The sequence below is a fragment of the Dermacentor silvarum genome, chromosome 4, assembly GCF_013339745.2.
Source record: "Dermacentor silvarum isolate Dsil-2018 chromosome 4, BIME_Dsil_1.4, whole genome shotgun sequence".
Lineage (NCBI taxonomy): Eukaryota > Metazoa > Arthropoda > Arachnida > Ixodida > Ixodidae > Dermacentor > Dermacentor silvarum.
In genome coordinates this window covers 20940050-20955895 of record NC_051157.2, presented here as the reverse complement: position 1 = coordinate 20955895, position 15846 = coordinate 20940050, and the positions used below count along the sequence as shown (strand labels likewise).

At 43.4% G+C, this 15846-nt stretch overlaps 1 long non-coding RNA gene across 1 annotated transcript; it reads right to left on the bottom strand.

Moving 5' to 3' along the window:
• Positions 1-4044: 4044 nt before the first annotated feature.
• LOC119448337 (uncharacterized) lies at positions 4045-9715 on the bottom strand. Its single transcript, XR_007466673.1, has 4 exons — positions 9619-9715; positions 8648-8733; positions 7806-7913; positions 4045-4100 (listed from the first exon to the last, which is right to left on the bottom strand). It is a non-coding gene; the product is annotated as an uncharacterized LOC119448337 (long non-coding RNA).
• Between the last annotated feature and the right edge of the window lie 6131 nt (positions 9716-15846).

Genomic DNA, 15846 nt, shown 5'->3' with positions numbered 1-15846 from the left:
AAGAAAGGCTTATACTTACAGCTATGAACAAACCACTGCTGCGATTTTAACTGTGGCCCTGCGTTTCATCGTTAATAAATTTCCTCGCTGTCAGCGCACCGGCCATCGGTTGTCAACACTGAAAATATGCGCATTGTGCACTTCCTGTCAGACAAAGATGCACTTTGTACGTCACGGCCACATGAAACATGTCACGCTCCTTGCTTTCGAGAAGCTAGTGCAATTAGTTACGCGCTCATATAAATAGATTACATTGCAGCAAAGAGCGTTAGGCTGAGCAACAGTCGATCACGGATGCGCAGGATCACCTTGGTGTCAATCTACCGTATGTACGTACGACCTGTCTTGGAATTCGGTTGTGTATTATACTCTGGGGCGCCTGCCTATAAGCTTCACCCTCGTGTTATTTTAGAAAAGCAGGCATTAGGACTTTGTTTAGGGCTACCTAAATTTGTTCTATTTCATATCTAGAAGCAAGAATTCCTTCTCTTATAACTCGGTTTAGCATACTTGCCGTACAAACATTTTTAAAGGCGTACGAATAACCAATAAGACGTTGCCAAACTGTGTTCATTTCTGAGCCTAGTATGTTTTGCGATGTACATTGGCTTCGAGTTCATACACCTCAAGTTATTTTTGTTCAAAGTCTTCTTGATCCGTTGAAGGTTAGAATCAGAGAGGTAAAGCCCATTTGCGACGGCGAAAATTCTCCTCACATACAATTTGACAATATTTTTCCAAGTAATGCCAAACACCGGCCTTACGGAATGTTAAGTGCCACTCTACAAGATTAGTTAAAGAAATCACAAACAAATGTGGCCGTAGCTACTGATGCCACGCAGAATTAAGAAAAATGTGGTGTTGGTTTATTCAGCCTTATTCTCGACTGGTCATTTTCCCTGCGGCTTCCAGACCTTTTCCAGAAATTTTTAGTGGTAATACTGGCACTGCGTAAATTAAGCCCATCAATAAATTGTGTAATTGTTGTAACAGATTTGTTGTCCTTGTGTACTTCACTTACAGCACCTAATGAATGTCAGGTGTTGCGAGTGTTTAAATCATCAGTACCTCAGCACTTGAGCAATATCCATTTGGTCTGGGCACCTGGGCATACAGGCCTATTGCTACATGAAACAGCAAATACACTGGCGAAGGCGTCGATAGCTGGCCCAGCGATTCAACTCCTCCCTACATCACCCTTGATCATAGCTGCAAGATTTCGGAGGCAAATGATGATGCGAGAATTCTCTGTACCATCTATAACAAATTCCGCGGATTTTAAACAGTTGTTATACCCCTGGAAAAGTAATCTATTTCAATCGAGAAAAATTGAAGTAAGTATTAGTAGGCTCCGCACGACGTCAGGGCCATATAAGGTTCGAGCAGACTCAGTTAAACGAACCGTAACCACTCGCCAACGCTGTGGCTAGCAGAATCGTTTTACCCGGAAACGTCTGTGATATCTTTCCTTTTTGGTTCACATTAGCGATTTCGCTGTACTGGAAAACTCGCTGTTATGATTCAACAAAAATAAAACAGGATGCAAAGTGACAGGCGTGCGGTTGAGGGCACATGTATTTATGGAACTTCTCTTCTTTTGCGGCTAGCTGGGAGCCCGTGTGATGGGTTGGGCGTCCTTCAGAACTCTCATGTAGTCTCTAAGGTGTCGCACTGTGTAGACCTGCGTCGCGAACGGTGCAGAGTTAGTGGAAAGAATAAAAAACTTGACTGCGCATTTTTTTTTTTTTTTTTTGTAGGCGCAGAATCGTTGCGTTGGGAGACTCCTTTGCTTCATAGAAAGCGCACAAAATGGAAAAGGAAGAAATGGAAAGAAAGTATACGGGGACGTCATGATCTCACTTGCCTCCAGCCTTCAACTCCCCATTTTCTCATCACACAGCACGACCGACACTTCCTAGTGGACTACGTCCACAATTGGCTGGAAAAGCTCATCAGCGGAGCGCTGGACTTAAGGCTCCGTAACATATTGTGGCACTTTTCAACAATAACGACGTTTTCGTTCATTCGGTGTAAATAAAGTGAGAAGCAGTGCAGTGAATATCTTCTCGTGTTGCACTATTTACGCAAATATAGCAAATATGCGGACACCTGAGGTGCCGCCGCCGTGCTGGCCTGGTATTGACGGCGCATTCGCGGCCCGCGCGCGGGGAACATGTTAGCAGGCCTCCAGAGACCCGCAGAGCGTTTGGCTGCAATAACGACGAAGCGGTGTATAGAAGCACCGTCACGCTCTGCCCGATCGTCTCTGCCGGATACAGGGCAGCGTTCTGCCTCCCGATGATGGCATGAGCGCTGTGCATTCCTGCTGAGGAGCTGTGTGCATACACTGGTATGGAGCGAAATGGATAGTAAACGTCAAGCTAAATATATCTAATTGTTTCATTGCAAGCGTCGACGATTTTTCCCTGGGCCTTATCTTGTCCACCATCGAGGTGATAAGCCTCTGCAGCGTGTCGGCGTTCTAGCTCATCGCGCCTGCGTTGTGACACGCTCCGTATCTTCCGGGGCGCTGTTCCTGCTGCAGTTATCTTGCGTGCTGCATCGCGCCATGTCGACTCCGCGTATTGTTGTAGAACACCGCGTCTGAGGGGCTCGAGCCCTGCGCTAAACCTTGATATCGCTTTCAGCGCCCCGCCTTCGGGCGAAACTGCCAGTTTTTTTTTTTTTTTTTTCACACTGCAGAGAGACGCGTTGGAGTTTCACTTATTTTGTCAGAAAGCCTTCCTTAACCACTGCATTATAAAACTGTATGGGTAATGTGAATGCAAGTTGTGGTACATTTTGCGGATGACTCTATAAAAAAACTGATGCTATATAGTTAGTCTCAGTTCCGTGACTCGAGCGGTGGGCTGCCATCAATTTCGAAATTGCACCATGCGTCCTAATTTAGTTAGTTCAACGCTGATTAATTATTTTTCGAATTAAATAGTGAATCAATTATCACAACACAGCTCCGCTGTGATATGCACCGGCGGGAATGGTGCGTCAGTGAAATAGTAACCTGGATATCTTTACCACACGCGCTTTCAGCTATTAGGTTTCCTAAAGCACCCTTACAAAAATTTTGCGAGGTTGGTGCGACTTTTCTGCCTTGGAAGCACGGTACACTTTCGCGTGCGATACGACTACCCGTGCCAATACTCGCATCGTCTCATACTGGTTGCAACCGTCAGAGTAGCCATCTCAACGACCTGCGTCGCATGTATTCTGTCGGACGCTGCATTGTACCGTGTGTTTCCTGCTTTACTCTCATTAAATTTACTGTCAAATAAGATTGAACTTCATTTTTCGTACAGGTACTGTACACTTATTTGAAGAACACCTGGACACATCTTGCAAACCTGCGAGGGAAATTATGTCAGTGGCGGGCATCAATTGTATTCAATGTCTCACATTTGACGACAGTTCAAGAAGCAGTGGCCTTTACAGGGTGTCCCACGTAAGTTAAGCCAAGCTTTAAAAATATGCAAAGGCCACGTAGCCGGACAGAACCAAGGTAATGTTGTTTGCCGTCACTTGGAGATACTCAGATTATTTTTTGCATTCCACGTTAATTTTCATAATTAGTTTTAATTAATTAATCGACTTCTCAAATATTATAATTAGATTAAAAGTGTCAATGAGAAAATTGTAGAGCAGCATGAAAAACTCCAGACGCAGCTTTCTGCTGCTCAGTACGTGCTACATAAAAGTGTTTTTTTCCGAGCGCGAAAGAAGCCCGCGATTACGCGCCAAATTACACGCCGTGCGACTGGGCCGCTCGAGGCACTTTGCGTGTATTCGGCGGCTTATTCTTTCGCGCTCGGAAAAACCCTTTTATGTATCACGCATTGAGCAGCAGGAAGCTGTATCGGGAATTTTTCATGTTGCTCTACAATTTTCTCCTTGACACTTTTCGTTGAACCTACCTGCTCTTTAGTTACGTACAGGACACCCTATACATGAATTATAGCACGCGAATAGATTTCAGGATTCAGGGCGTCATTCGGACGTTGAAGTATACGATCCCCATCAGCAAAGCTTACCTTGAAGAGCACTACGCCGATGAGAATGATCGAGGGCCTTTTGAAGAAATCGAGCTGCAAATTGGACAAAACATTTAATAGAAGAATTGTTTAAATTATGTACAGTCAAATTATCAAACATTAATACTCATATTCAATGGTACGATATCTGACACTGCTGGTGTCTTTTAGGTATAATTCGCCAACGAACGCTGGATCACGGACATTGACCAACAAACGAGCGCGGGACGCTCTGTCACTTGTGTACAGCTGTTAAATCGAAACTATGCCTAGTAAGGAGACAAATATTTAAAGAACTTTGCAGGTGTAACTAACCTCTACACCAATGGCTGACGTTAAGTATGCAAAGTAAGTATCTGAATAAGTAGCTCAAGGCAGGATGGTTGTTACCTGATTCTTGGTTGCTGTGCGTGTACAAATTGCTCTTTGCACGTAAGGATTGCATAAACTGCTTGCACGAGTGGTAATTCAACATGTCGGACTGCACGAGGCCATGTGTATGTTCACCTTTGGGTTCTTGTAACTGCGCTTTTAAACAGTATTTCACTATATATATATAGTAGTAACTGGATTTTTCAATGGGCCAAGCGTATTTAGGAAAATCAGAAGCACAACTTCGCGGTTATCTAGGGTTTATTATTTTCCCAACAGTTTCGGTCGGTGGACCGACCTTTTTCAAGGGATGAAAAAGGTCGGTCCACCGACCGAAACTGTTGGGAAAATAATAAACCCTAGATAACCGCGAAGTTGTGCTTCTGATTTTCCTATATATATATATATATATATATATATATATATATATATATATATATATATATATATATATATATATATATATTATGTGAGTTTTGTATAGCTTCATTTATTTTACATTTCATTTATTTACCCCTAAATTTCTTCAAAGGCAATACATTCGGAGGGGGGGGGGGGGGCAGAAGATGCAACACTAAACAACTCAAGTACAAAATTATATGAAAGTAAAAGTCACTTGGCCAGTTGGCATAACAAACAAATTATATCATCATCATCAGCAGCACATTTTTATCTCCACTGCAGGACGAAGGCCTCTCCCTGTGATCTCCAATTACCCCTGGATTGCTCTAGCTGATTGCAACTTGCGCCTGCAAATTTCCTAACTTCATCACCCCACCTAGTTTTCTGCCGTCCTTGACTGCGCTTCCCTTCTCTAGGTATCCATTCTGTAACTCTAATGTGCCACCGGTTATCCATCCTACGCATTACATGGCCTGCCCAGCTCCATTTATTCCGCTTAATGTCAACTAGAATATAAACAAATTACATACACGTAATATAAAATCATGGAATGCACAAACGAGAACTCTGAATACAAACAAGGAGTGGAATGCGGACATCATGTACAGCAGTGCACACTATCACATGCAACAAAAGGATGATGTTCACCATTGATCTTGAGTGCATATTTGGGATTCACTTCTTATACTTCGGGAATGTTTAGTTCTTGAATAAATTGCTCCATGTTTCTAACGCAGAAAATTCTGCGTCGAAGGCTGTTCCAGCGCGTGCGAACGGAGGCTGAACTTTATGATCGTGGTCAATACATGGAAAGAATACGCAGCGCAAGTTTAAATATAGTTTTGTGTAGTTGTTAGGACGATGATAGAGTTTACGGAAGAAAGTGAGTCGCTCTCCTTTGCGTCTGCTTTCTGACGTGTCAAGGCCAAGGAATCCTTTAATCATTGAAATGCTTGTATATATGTGAAGTAATGGCCTGAAATGTTTGTGCCTACTCCTGCTATGTCTCGTTTCTAAGACAGCAATGTGAATGAATGAATGAATGAATGAATGAATGAATGAATGAATGAATGAATATCGTCGCCCTACAACATCTGCTATATGGTGGTAATTCTCTCATTATAATTTTAGTTATTACCTATGATTAGCGCTTATTTTTTACATATTGTTTTCCCAGATCTGCCTAATTGGATGATAAAAGGTGTGTCGAAACCACGTTTGCTAAGACTATCAATAGCTCATAAAATCTACAGCATCAGCTTAGCGACGACCCTACCGCGTTCCCTTCCCAAACTAGCTTGCAATACTGTTTTTTTTTTTTAATTTTCACTCTTTCCACAAAAAATAACAAAATAAAACCAAGAAACGCTTGTAAAACCTTCTTGAAACGAACATCATTTGTAGCCTGTATAGCAAATCAGTGTCAATCACCCCACAACCAAGTAGCGACACACAGAGCACCCTCATCGATCCACAGCAAGCCACGACGTTTTCTACAGCAGGTTGCCGTAACCATCGGTCACCGCATAGAGTTTATTTCAAGGGACTGTTTTTTGTCCTTAGTCAAGACGATGCGAGTGGACAAATATGCCCCCCCCCCCCCCCCCCCCCACACCGTTCTAAAAAAATTCATCATCTTCAAAGAGATGTGATTCGCTTCTACGCCACGCTTGCCTGCCAAAATAGGTACAAATGGCTTGATACTTCACAGAAGCAAAACCATGCGAGGTAAATTTTACTGTCGCGAATATAACATTGCCTCAAAACGAGGTCCCAAGAACAATCAGCGCACGACACAGAGCTAACTTGTATAGCAGCAACGTTTCGTAAATTTTCTGCCCGCTACAAGGGACGTGGAGTTTTCCAACGGTAGTTGGCAATTCTCGCGTTGTCAGGGGGCAATGTCCGGCTGGGGCAACCAGCTGTGGCTCCCGGAAGCCGCTCCCCATAGGTGAGCGCTAGAACATGCGCGCTCGCGAAAAAAAGAAGCAGGAGGATGAAATCACGACAGCGGCCGGAGCACAGACAACGGTGCACCCACCCGTCCTTAAATTCAATTATCCCCCATGCACGACTGCCACCGTCCTCTACAGAACTCTAAACCACTAGCGGTTAATTAAGAGCATATTTGGGAAGGAAAGATAAAAGAGAGAAGCTGGTGTTACATACATGCTGCTGAGATTTACGACTTTATCGTTGGAAACTTTTTTTACAGGAGAGAGGAGTGGCAACGCTCAAAAAGAACAACCATGCGGACTGCGATGAAGAGTCTGTCTACGATTGCTTCAGGTGTGTTCTTTACAAGCTTGTTCGATGCACTCCAATGATCGATGCGCGCCGTTGTCGTCGTTAAAATAAAGTAAATATCCCTGGCTAGACTAAACATATAAATCACGAACAGAAAAACGGTTGCCGTATGTTCGCGTTCGCATTGCAAGGTTTATTAATTTAGCCGCTTATTTTTTTTTTCTTTTTCCTTGCAACGCCCAAGGCGTTCATAGAAGGTTACAACCATACCTATTATAAGTAACACGCAGACAGGAGAAACCGAACGCCAAATAAATCTACACTATAGAACATCATAGATGTATCTCAATTAGAACTTATGCGGAAAACTTAAAAGTGATATATTACACATTTGAAGACTGAACTGCCATTTCTCAATTTCTCTTAACGCTCCCCAGCCGTGACCACTATGTCGTCACTAAGTGTGACTCGAAATTTGAGTTTGGAGAAGAACAATACGGCGGCGAACAGTAACATTGCTGGACAAACGAAAGATGATTATTTTGTCACGTGTGACTCAATATTACAAAATATACTGGGCCATTTTAAACCTGTTCTGTCAGCATGATTCACAAAGCGGATGAGGGGAGGAATCTGTCTTAGGTGCTGTCTCGCCGGCTGACCATTCCTGACAAGAGCCAGCAGGAGGCACTGTTTAGTAAAACGGGCATGTCGCATCACGACTGTTGCGCAACTCACGTTTTCGCTGTTTGCCTTCCAAGCCACCAAGCCAATCCACGAGATTGCCTCAAAAGCCGTGCACGCCGAACTCCAGCCCACGTAGACTTGCAGCACCTCTCGACAGTTCTGCGTGGCAGACGGCGACTGTAGGTTTGCGGCGCAAGGACGCACGAGGCGGCAATGAACGCGAGCACATGCTTTGCGCGTCGCCGGCAGGATGTCATCCTTGTTGTCCTTGATGTCATCCTTGTAAGTTGTCAAGAACAACTTAGCACTTATGGTATCGGACACCAACTTTTGAGCATCGCTGGTAACTGCGCTAGGCAGTCAGTTCCGTAAAACTAAGAGCAAGCGCCCACACTGGATGCGATATATTTACGGGAAAGCTGTATGAGTGGCTAATAATTCGGCTACTTAGCACCTGTCCTCCAATTTATTGGGCCAATTGCTCGTGTAATTAACGCTTAAAAATTCAGGCTTTAGAGCGATAGCTTACTACTCCAGGTACAAACCCAGGAAATGCCTGGTTCCGTAAATCTGATCTTCAAGCTGAGCCAAGGTCAAACTGGGACTTAGCCTGCCTAATGCGTTGTGGAGTGAAAACGAACAGCGGCTCAAGGTTAGTATTTCGTGCCGCCACCGCCAGAGGCGCTGGCTGCATCCAAGTTTACTGCGCCGACGGCGCCGAGTTTGCTATCGCAATCGATGCTCCGGCTTTCTGGCGAGTATCGATTGCGACTTTTTTAAAGTCAAAACGAGTAAAGATCGCTCATGAAGGTTCAAGCAAGCAAGCAAGCAAGCAAGCAAGCATTACTATTACTTTTCTAATTCACCTGCAGGAAGAAGCTAATCACACTCACGTCTTCGATTCCGATGAGAAGGAGCAGGTCCACCATGATGCTCAGCGTTGTCGTGATCACGTAAGGTATGGGTAGCAGTGATACCTCTGTGAATGCGAGAGAGAGAGAGAGAGAGAGAATCTGCGTTAACACAATGTCGGAAAGGCATTCTAACAGCTGAAAACACTTAAAACCGGTAAAATGAGCTTAGTCGAAATTCAGTGTTCGCAGTGCATTCTAAAGTAAGCATATATATGAGCGCTTCGCACTTTCCAGTGCGAGGCCGAGACGCCAATAACTATACCGGTGCCTTAGAGAAAGAAGTCAGTTGCCTGAGTCGTGTGGCCGGACAGTAAGCCAGTGAGATGCGTCAGTCTGATCTTAGCTGACTAGGAGTAAACCGACCGAGGTATCTCACTTAGCTCGACACACATTGCTCAGTCTCGGTGGTGTCGGATTCATTAAGACGCAGGATGCTCAACAACGCCATCCTGTCTTCGAAATAATCAACTCTTGCCTTTAGGCTATTTGAATACTACGTTAAATATCCCTCCCTCCTCTACCGCGTCCCAACGCCAATCGCTTCCGACATACCTGAGTGTTTTTTATCTAAACAGACCTACATTGACATAGTAAAGCTAATTAAGCTATCTTAAACGGGTCCCGTATAAGAAGAACTTGCGTTGGTACGACTGACCAGCACACGAACGCCGTCCAATGTGACTACGGTCAAGACTACACGGAGGCGACACTCAAGGTGCCAGGGAATGACTAAGCGCACTTACGCAAGGGAAGATTCGTGAAGCCGGGCCCAGGACTCAGCACAATGGAGCAAGCAAATACGTAAATATAAGTAGTGCGAACGTGCACATTGGCGTTATGAAAGTAGACGCAACTCGTCCTTAGCATGGCGTCTGCATATAAAACGTAAAAAAAAAAAACTGCCAAATTCGCGCTTCCGTCGCATTTATGAATACATCCGAGGAGGTTACCTTTCACGGTGGTGTGGACGATGCTGAGCTTAATGTAGACGGTCGCTTCTTCGGGGTTGACGAGGATGAAGAACAGGATGAGCAGCAGCAAGGCGTTGGAAATCTGTGGAATCCAGAAACCAAACTTTAAAAACAAAGCACCTTCGAGAGTTTATCCATAGACATGGCCGCTACATTACGCATCGTACAACATTCACTTGAGCGAAAACTAATCTCCGATTGGTTCTTGTAGTGAAATCCTTCTATATCTTCCCAAAACCATAGAGGCGGTAAAAGTTTAGAAGCTCATCAAGCACGGACAGCAAGCAGGAGTCCGCGGTGTGATTACGTCATACAGTAAAATATATATATGTATATTGCGTGTCAAGTTGGTTTTCCAAGCTGGTTTTCCACCGTAATATATGAGTAGCGGCCGGGCAGAACAATATGGCAGCGGACTCGGTGTGGTCCTTGGCAGTGTTTCGTTAGTATAGAGAGAGTGAACGTCGCCATCACCCCAACACCTTCCCTATTATTATTATTATTATTATTATTATTATTATTATTATTATTATTATTATATTATTATTATTATTATTATTATTATTATTATTATTATTATTATTATTATTATTATTATTATTATTATTATTATTATTAAATCCCACATATCCGACAGACGTCGCAGAAAACAGCCCGAAAAGAACGGAAAATAGGGACATCACGAAGTGGTGGCAAAAGGACGCACTTCATGTATTTCGTGCACTGTTCACTAGCTCCCCCCCCCCCCCTTTTTCATATTGCTCCGATTTGGCTAACTTTATAGGGAATGGGAATTCACAGATAGCAACAACAATGATGACGACGACACGCTATTATATCGTAAATATGTGCAAAGGCGTGCGTCAGAGGGAAACGCTTCGGCCTGCGCGCGTTTCACTTACGAAGCACAGCGCGGCGAAACTCTGGATGCTGGAACGGCTCCGGAGGTGGAAGCAACAGTAGCAGCCCGCCGGGCAGAAAGATCCGAGTCGCCGGTGGAGGATCTGCAACATCGGACAGGATTGTAAGCGCGGTGGACAGGCCTTGGATCATTCGCTCTATCGACATGGTGAAGGGTAAAGAGCGCACAGAAATGACGTATACTAAAAGAAAAGACAGCGCCTGTTACGTCTTTTTTTATGCGAAAGCTTCCGAAGGCTCATTGAGCGATTAAAGCCGGCGTCTGTAGTCTGTAGCATCGAAACGGCACCCAAAGTCCCGTTGGCTGCGACGCCACGTCAAGAGCGCGCCTCGGCGGAGCAGAGCGGGCGAACGGGAACGCCTCACGCCAGGTGTTGCATGAGGGGGAGAGGGCATCGCCGCGACGCCACGTCACCCTCGCTCTCGGAAGCCTGTGTTATCCGCGCGTTCCTTGTCCGCGCAAGCTCTCGTCTGCAATTGCGCGTCGGTAAGGCCAAATCAAAACGGGCCAATTGCGGCTCAACGCACTCGCTTTCCCGCGAGGAGTTCATAACTCGAAGGACCGCTCAGCGGTGTTCAATTGGACATTAATGCTTTCGCATTCATAACTCATAAGTGCTTAGGTGTGCTTAAATTTTTTTTCTTAGACTGCGACTTCTTGTGCGCTGTTTATCTGTAACCATGCGAATTGAACAACACTTCCAACCGGCACCGTCGACAGTCACAAAGCGCCGCCAGTGCACTAACATTAAGTTGCCCGCCGCAGCTTTCTTCTTTCGCTTCCCGTTGTAACATAATTTAGGCGGAGGAAATCGTTTTAAAACATGGCTTTGTGTATTGGCAACGTTTTACAAGCAAAATCGTGCTGCTATCGGGTTTCTCACACTTTTTTGCGTCTGATATAGAGGTAGAAAACGCACGTAAACGTGTTGATTACGATATACGGGGTGATCATTTTTAAGTTTACCGGAATTTGTAAGAATGACCTGAGGCAGACTGCATAATTGTTGTTCTTGAGCTGAATTATTCGAAGAGGCGGATATTACTAGCACGAGAAATATAAACACACATTCACATAATTAACAAGATGAATTCACTAGTTAACTTCCTAATTAATTGCTTTACCGCACATATTGCAGTTTACGAATTGTAGCCGGTGTGGGACGAAATATATGGGTGTTCCAGTTACTTTTGTGCTAAACGCATAAAATTGTTTATTTTTATTAAAGTAAGTGGAACAGTGAATTTTTACGGCGAGTTTAATGGCGCATATCTCCAAACTGGTGTCAATCTGTAAACTCACTCCAAGTGGATACATATTGCACACTCACCAGCTACAATTCGTGAATTGCAATATATGCCGTAAATTAATTAATTAGGCAGTTAATTATTGAATGTTCTTAATTAGTTGAATGTGTGTTTCGATTTCTCGTGGAAGTAATGCCCGCCTCTCTGACTAATACAGCTCAAGGACTAGAATTACGTTATCTGCAACAGGCGATTTCTAAATTTACTGCAAACATAGGAATGATTACCGCATATATCGAGCCAATGTGTTCTAAATGTTGTTGTTGTTGTTGTTGTTGTTGTTGTTGTTGTTGTTGTTGTTGTTGTTGTTGTTGTTGTTGTTGTTGTTGTTGTTGTTGTTGTTGTTGTTGTTGTTGTTGTTGTTGTTGTTGTTGTTGTTGTTGTTGTTGTTGTTGTTGTTCCATATGTGTGTCAGTTGTCTACAGTCATTCCACTTGCCTAAATATATGCACACTTGCCACCGAAGGTGACGTCCCGAAATTGTCAGTGTGGGCAAAAGAAATGCCATCCTTATATGGTGACGTGTGCTAAATAAGTTTTGGTGTATTCTAATTGACATTAAGAGGAAGAAATGGAGCTGGGCATACCCTGTAATGCGTAGGATGGATAACCGGTGGACCATTAGAGTTACAGAATGGATACCAAGAGAAGGAAAGCGCAGTCGAGGACGGCAGAAAACTAGGTAGGGTGACGAAGTTAGGAAATTTGCAGGCACAAGTTGGAAACAGCTAGCGCAAGACAGGGGTAATTGGAGATCGCAGGGAAAGGCCTTCGTCCTGCAGTGGACATAGATATAGGCGGATGATGTTGATGATGATGATGGTGATGTATCTAGCACAGATGAGATAAAGTCTACATGACTTAAGTTTCATTGAAATACAAAATTAATTCTTTATGGCCAGTATTAATGCTTCCCTGCCAATAAATATAATTCAAAGCGGGAAATGACGAAGTATAGCCAAAGAGGGAGAGCGTATTCGACGGTTCTTTTGGCCCACAGCAGAGCTGCTAACTAGGCATTTTTCATCGCTATGCAAAGTGACGGCCCATTTATTTCCGTCTTGCTTAAAGGGCTTTTTAATGACCACAAGAGTCTTTATTTGCGCGTGAACAGAGCATCAAAGATATTTGGCTGATATGATTGCCATGACCCTTCTGCATATACTGCTTGAGAACATGCAGCCCGTCACAAACACAAATTCTAGCACGTGCCACTCAGAAGCTCTTGACGGGAACAGAAAACATTTGGTAACGACATTCCGGTTTCCTGTTGTCTGTCATTGCCTTGTGTTGTACATCAAAGCAGCGTGCTTTAGGTTACAAAATTATTCATTCATTCATTCATTCATTCATTCATTCATTCATTCATTCATTCATTCATTTTTTCGAATTGTCCGTGAACAGCTATAAGCCTTGCATGGTAATGGTGCACTTGCAATTCTAGAAGGAAAATAGAAAACAAAGCACGAAATGTGAAGAAATAGCGGTACAGGGTAGCGAAAAAAGAAAGAAAGAAAGGAGAAAAAAAAAACACGTTATAGTCAAATGACTTCGTTGTGCTCCAACCACGGTTTCAAAGATGTCAGTAGGCAATCCCTATAATCGAGGACAAAGAGGTGACTATCTGCACAATCCGTGGTCTTACGTCTTCCTAGCCCTCGGCGAGAACCCAATGCGGGAATGACCGGAAGGCAATTTTTAAAATAACTGCTACTATAGCAGATAGAGGGTACTGTGACATTGCTTTCAACGACGTCGCGATGCTGCCCTTGTTGGCATAAACATGAAGGAGATTCTGCAGGCGTATGGCGAACAACCACGGTGCCAAGGAAAGCACCCTATATAGTAGACGCCTGCTACACCGTTGGTTGTTACCAAATACGCGCTGGCTGCCGTATGAGTCCCGGCTTTGTGTTACACATTGCAGGAACACACATGAGTCCGCATGATGTTCCTGCGACATATTTACATTACTGTTGGCGCACAAGGTAAGGTGTTACTCCTCGAGTTATAATTTTGAATCTACCTTTATTTCGCCAAGTCTGAAACAATTACTTTGTATGCTACAGTATACGTTTGCCCATGTGTTAAATGATCATTGTGTGCTACTGCATTTAAACGCTGTCGTAATTACTAGCATTACTTTCATGGATATTTTAAACGCGAACAGCGGTAGCCAGCGCTAATTACAGTGTCGACTTCTCCCTAACGTTCGTGTAAATGAGGTAATTGTCTTTACCTGGTTGCAGGCGGTTGTTCCGGTACTATTGGCTCCATTGCTGCCGTTCGTGAAGGATGATGACGATGATAATGGTGCTAATAGTGGTGACAATGCGATGTCAATGGCACGTATCCACCGTTGCACTGGATATGTACCAAAAAAAGTAGAATGGAATGATGATGATGATGATGACTTCAAACGCGGTAGGTACTGTTATGGAGATAGCACATACCCACTCTGGGATATTGGCCTAATATCGAGTAACACAGATATGAGAGGCTAGAGTACACTTAAATGAAAAAAAAAGAAATATAAAGAAGTTGAATATAAATAGGTTAGTGGCAAAAAAAGGTCATTTTTTCAGTCAATATAGTTGACTGAAAATAGAGAAATAAAAATGAAAAAAAGGAACCAACTGAAGAAACGTTTTAAACCAAACTTGACGGTACGTATTACGTGACTTCTTGGGAATTGCGCGTAGAATGACAGTTTCCTGCAGCTAAACAGGATCGCAGGTGTTTGTTTAGCCTAGTTTAGTTCATCGCGAATTTTCCGAAAGATCACGGGAAAAAATAGGGAACCAAATGAAAGCTGAAAGGGTATCCTGAAAACATTTTCGTCATTGTTGCAAAAAGTCAGGGCATTCAGTTGGGGTGCGAAAGAGGTGTTGTTCCAATAATCGCGCGGCAGCAGTTGGTGTTGATGTTCAGTCCTTAAAAAGAGGGCACATAACCGCTAGAGCAATGAGCAATTGTGTGAGCAATGAAAATTGCTAACAATAAACTTGATAACAATGCTGAGGAACGAAAATTAAAAACAGGGCGCAATTGTGAGCAATGAAAATATGTACTCAAGCTTCCACTTACGTAATGCCTTCGGGTCTTTAAGGAGAAAATGAATGAATGAATGAATGAATGAATGAATGAATGAATGAATGAATGAATGAATGAATGAATGATGGTAGGGATTGGCCATACAGGGAGTTCTTAAATAAGAGTTCAAACAAATGCCAGAATTTGCAAGAACGACAGAAAAGAAGCGGAATTAGTATGGGTTACCAAGCAAAATGAAACGTGCACAATATTTAAAAGAACATGTGCCAAATGAGAAGAACGTCGAAGCATAGACGGCATTTATAGCAACATAACCTACCAGAAGTTTCAATTAACTTGTGGAGGGCAGTACAAACGTGCACTGTGGCTGCGGCCATACTAAACAGATCCAACTGACAATAAATTGGGAACAGTAATCGAAAATGCGAAACGACAAGGATGAAGTTTGTGAAAATTATTGCGCAAGGAGGTGCAAGGCAATAAGAATAAAGTGATTATTTCTTCTTCATTACAATATAAGCGAAGGTTTAGAAATGGAAATGTTTAGGGATGGGATATTACAGTGAAAGTTGGTCAACGTAAAAGACAATCATTCGCAGGTCAGCAAACACCTATTGTTTAAACACTCAACATCAACGTATATTTTTCGTTCACTGTTGTTCCCTTAGTGCAAACCGCGTGTCAGTGTCTTACCGTTGCTCAGATTCCAAGCATCTCAATAATCATCGCGATAACTGTAGTTATACTAGTTGATAATAGTCGAAATACTATCACAGTAAGTAGATATGCATTAAATACGTTGCGCGTAGCTTTATCGGCGATCGAAAGGCAGCGAATGATGTGTGACGTTGCTGTTGTTGCCGAAATCGAAGAAGAAGAAGCTGAAGGCGCCTCGCAAGCAAGTACATTTTCGAATTCCCTAGC